This window comes from Limulus polyphemus, unplaced genomic scaffold (assembly GCF_000517525.1).
Source record: "Limulus polyphemus unplaced genomic scaffold, Limulus_polyphemus-2.1.2 Scaffold4082, whole genome shotgun sequence".
Lineage (NCBI taxonomy): Eukaryota > Metazoa > Arthropoda > Merostomata > Xiphosura > Limulidae > Limulus > Limulus polyphemus.
This window is the reverse complement of record NW_013669692.1, coordinates 71,312-75,812: the sequence shown is the minus strand read 5'-3', so window position 1 is coordinate 75,812 and position 4,501 is coordinate 71,312. Positions and strand designations below refer to the sequence as shown.

Genomic DNA, 4,501 nt, shown 5'->3' with positions numbered 1-4,501 from the left:
ACCCCCACCACACACACACAGGCAAAAGTGATTCAAAGTGATAAGAATCAAGAAATGGACATTCAGCCTGATGGTAGGCTAAGGCAATCTGATCCGGAGCTGGTTGAGGGCAAGGCATGCTGGCACCATCCATCATATGAGAAACAAAACGCTCAGCATGAACCCTAATATCTGGAAAAGTGGGTGAAAACCAAATACTAAGAGAAGAAGATATCATGTAACAAAGAAGGAAGGGAATCATATGAAATCAGGGAAGTGGAAAAAACAGGACTTACCTGATAAATCATGTCCAGAAAAGCCATATTAGGCCTAGCTGGTTCCGCAGTAGTGGCACGAGAAGATCCAGCGCTGTCAAAATCCTCGTCAAACCCCAACATATTTGGCAGTTTGAGGAGAAACTGAGGCAAGATCAGGAGAAGCAGGTTGACTCATATAACGACCAATCTTATGAAAGATGATAGTCGATATGTCCAAAGACAAATCACCCCCCACCTGTACCCTGCGTGAGTGTGATAGTAGAAGGTATTACCTCCAGAGTGGTAACCTGAACTTCAGAATCCATTGTGTAACAATGAAAAATAAAACACAATTGTTTGATGAGAAAAAAAAATAAAAAACTGGGAAAACAATTTATCTGAAAAGTCATTAATATTATAAAAACAAAGAAAAAACAAAAACAAATCCACTTTGGAATAATATTAAAAAAAGAGTTGAACAAAAAAACAAGACTGAAGAACACTACAAAAACATCTTGACACAACTACTGCCAAAGGAGAAGTGATAGTTCGGTAGAATCCAACAGAGGGAATCACATGCATCAGGAGAATGTGTCGCACTCTTATTGGTGGAGGGTTTTCACGTGATGATTATGTGCGAGATGAAATTGAACCAGTTGATTGTAAGGTACCTGGGAGCTCAAGGCTTGTGGAATGCACGAACAGTTTTGCATATAGAGGGCAGCACTGAACAAGAATAGCTATTTATGTGATAGGAGGTAATGCAACATATCGAAAGTAAAGAAATATAATTAAAAGTGCATCAAAATGTACAGCAGGTACAAAATATTAACATTTTATATTTTTTCCATTCGTGAAGCCTATTCAAATAACTTAAATGTATGACTAAATATTTTCTGAATAATGGATGTCATATATAAAATGTAGGTAATTCTAACTGTCAGATACTATGTCGGCCAACAATAAAAAAAAAGCAAGAAAAGTGGTTCATGTCTGCAGAAAAAAATCAGAATACTTGTAAGTATTGATATTCCTAAATAACTAATAGAGGGCCTCATCTATGATCACCTCTGACCTGAAGTTAAGCTTATAATGAATAGTAGAGGGCCTCATCTATGATCACCTCTTACCCGAAGTTAAGTTTATAATAAATAATAGAGGGTCTCATTTACAATCACCTCTTACCTGAAGTTAAGCTTATAATAAATAATAAAGGGCCTCATCTATGATCACCTCTTACCTTAAGTTAAGCTTATAATAAATAATAGAGGGCATCATCTATGATCACTTCTTACCTTAAGTTAAGCTTGTAATAAATAATAGAGGGCCTTATCTACGATCACCTCTTACCTTAAGTTAAGCTTATAATAAATAATAGAGGGACTCATCTACGATCACCTCTTACCTTAAGTTAAGCTTATAATAAATAATAGAGGGACTCATCTACAATCACCTCTTACCTTAAGTTAAGCTTATAATAAATAATAGAGGGCCTCATCTACGATCACCTCTTACCTTAAATTAAGCTAGTAATATATAATAGAGGGCCTCATTTATGATCACCTCTTACCTTAAGTTAAGCTTATAATAAATACTAGAGGGCTTCATCTACGATCACCTCTTACCTTAAGTTAAGCTTATAATAAATAATAGAGGGCCTCATCTATTATCACCTCTTACCTTAAGTTAAGCTTATAATAAGTAATAGAGGGCCTCATCTATTATCACCTCTTACATTAAGTTAATAATGTTTGATATACCCACATGTTCAGGGACCCCACTCCAACGTGATAAAATAAAACATAATTTCTGACATTCATGTGGTCTAGTGAATATCATACAAACATTTAAAAAACAGTGAAATAACTATACAAGAAACTCTGATATAAATAACCACAATACTTAATATTTCAAACAAACTGTGAAAGCCACAAAGTCAAGCAACATATGCACCAAAGGCAAACAAGCAATTCTATAAATATAATAAGAATCAACTTTTCTTATGAAATAATTACCAGAAATATAAAGTAGCCCTACACTAATATGCTAGAAATTATTACAATATATAATGCAATAACACAATTTTTGTTGTTGTTGAAAGAAACCAACAAAACATTTAAATATATATTGTTTTTTTTAACCATGAAGCAAACATTATGAAGACCAAAATCTTTATAACTTGTAAAGTTTCAATAAAAATTTTAAAAAATAGATTAAAAAAAGTATGAAACATAAAAAGTAATTTAAAATGTACTTTGTTAGCATGCACTATACAAATTTATCTATATATATATCTTAACTAAAATATTACATCAGCAATAGTTAATTCATTTCTATGACAGTAAATCACTAAATCCCAACAATTATGAACAAAGAACCAATTATGAGTTAATTCAAGAAAAACATCACAAGCAACATAAAGAAAATAACATGACAAATCAATTAAAATCCATTTAGAAAATATTTCAAAGTGTCATTTAAAGTTGTATTTAATGTTATTGCAAAATCAAATGGCCCCAACCATCAACAACAAAAGGTTTCTTTTAAAACAGGAAATGGCAATATACAAATCCTAACCTATTCAAGTTTCTGTTACTTATCTACTATTTTGTCTCAAGTCACAAAGGTTTAGATTAATAATGTTAAAGAAATAAAAACTAACAAGCATGAAATGTAAACATTAAAATATTACATATCATATCACTAGTAGTTTAATATCCTGTAACTTTTCGGAAAAAAACAACTTTAAAACATACTGTTCATACTGTTTCAGAAACTTAATTAAACTGACATTTACCTTTTCAACAAACACTATTAGGTCAAGTAAAAAAAAAAATACATGTTTAATGTCTCCACCTGCTTCCCTTTATTGCAGCTGCCTCCCCATTTTTTAGTGATTTTTACCTTTTTTGTATTATTGTTTCTCAACCATACAAAGAAACAAAAAAAAAAGACTCCTGAATAAGAAAAAATAAGAGATGAACAGAGTTGATTAATTTTGCCCTTTTTTTGTGTTTGTCTTAAAAAATCTGTATCGTTTTGATGAAAAAATGAAACAAAGATGACTTCTGTTTGACATGGTCCCTTTGAAAACGATCAACAATCATGAAAAGTGTGCAATCTTGGTTTGAAGGAGGTTATTAAAAAAAGTACTTCCTCCTTCCTTTTTTTTTTTTAAGAAACTCCACACACTGAACATGTTTTTCTTTACTTGGCCTTAGAATAACTTATAAGGTTAAGTTTCCACTTACAATGGTACTAACAGTAATACTATCACAGACGAGTACAGAAATTAGAAGTACGGAATAAATCTGAAAAGTTGAATTAGCAAATTACTCCTAAAAAGAAGTTTCTTTCTCTCGATAGAACACAAATTACGAACTGCGATCAACTATACTAGTACTTAGTAGAAGCAGTAGCAACAGTCCACCGCTATCACCTTGATTAGACTTCAGTCTTAACAAAACACTAAACCGACGAGTTTACTTTAACTTCTAATTTAAGTTTATAATATATATATAAAAGTCACACTTACTCATCCTCTCTTTGAAAGTACATATCATATGTGTATTATCTGGATACATCATACATTAATATTTTAATGTTCACCATAAATTAATAAATATTTATAAACTTCTTTGTTATTACTTTTGTTCATATTTACTATACTTACATGACAACAAATACTAAAGCGCCATCTAAGTCCATAAGTATTTTACATAAGTTTTCTCGATAGGTATTCACTTTTTATACGTTATTATTATCTGATTCTCTTTGAGATAAAATAATTTCCAAATCGGCTATAAATAAACGGAGAGTGTAACAGCACAACAGAAATATACTTGAGAACAGTTGTTACGTTACTATATTTTTTGAAAAAATTACCGAGAAAAATATCTATTTAAACCTTTATATTGTGCACATAACGAAGTTTTCCTTACAAATATGTATATATATAAACAAAAGTGTCATATTGTAAACACCTTTGTTTTTTTAATAAGCTAAATATAGTAAGTTGGCATAAGTTCGTAGCGACTCATAATTCGGTCCAAGTTTTCGTTTAACTTTTACGACGTTTATAAATACTATTGCGTCAGCGAGGTCACGTGATTAGTATCACGCCACGTCCTTCTCGAACCTTCGTGAATTGTCGGGAGATTACTAGATATAGTGTAGTCTTGTATATATAAGACCGGCCACGAAGCGACGCGAGGTAGTGAGTAATTAAACTGCAGTCAGAGAGTGTGTAATTGAACGGAGTATTG

General features: G+C 31.7%; 1 long non-coding RNA gene across 1 annotated transcript in view; it reads right to left on the bottom strand.

Moving 5' to 3' along the window:
• Positions 1-3,901, bottom strand: part of LOC106470554 — a 16,315-nt gene extending 12,414 nt beyond the window's left edge. Inside the window, exon 1 of the long non-coding RNA XR_001291500.2 lies at positions 3,772-3,901. This is a non-coding gene — a long non-coding RNA (uncharacterized LOC106470554). The remainder of the gene's footprint in view (positions 1-3,771) is intronic.
• Between the last annotated feature and the right edge of the window lie 600 nt (positions 3,902-4,501).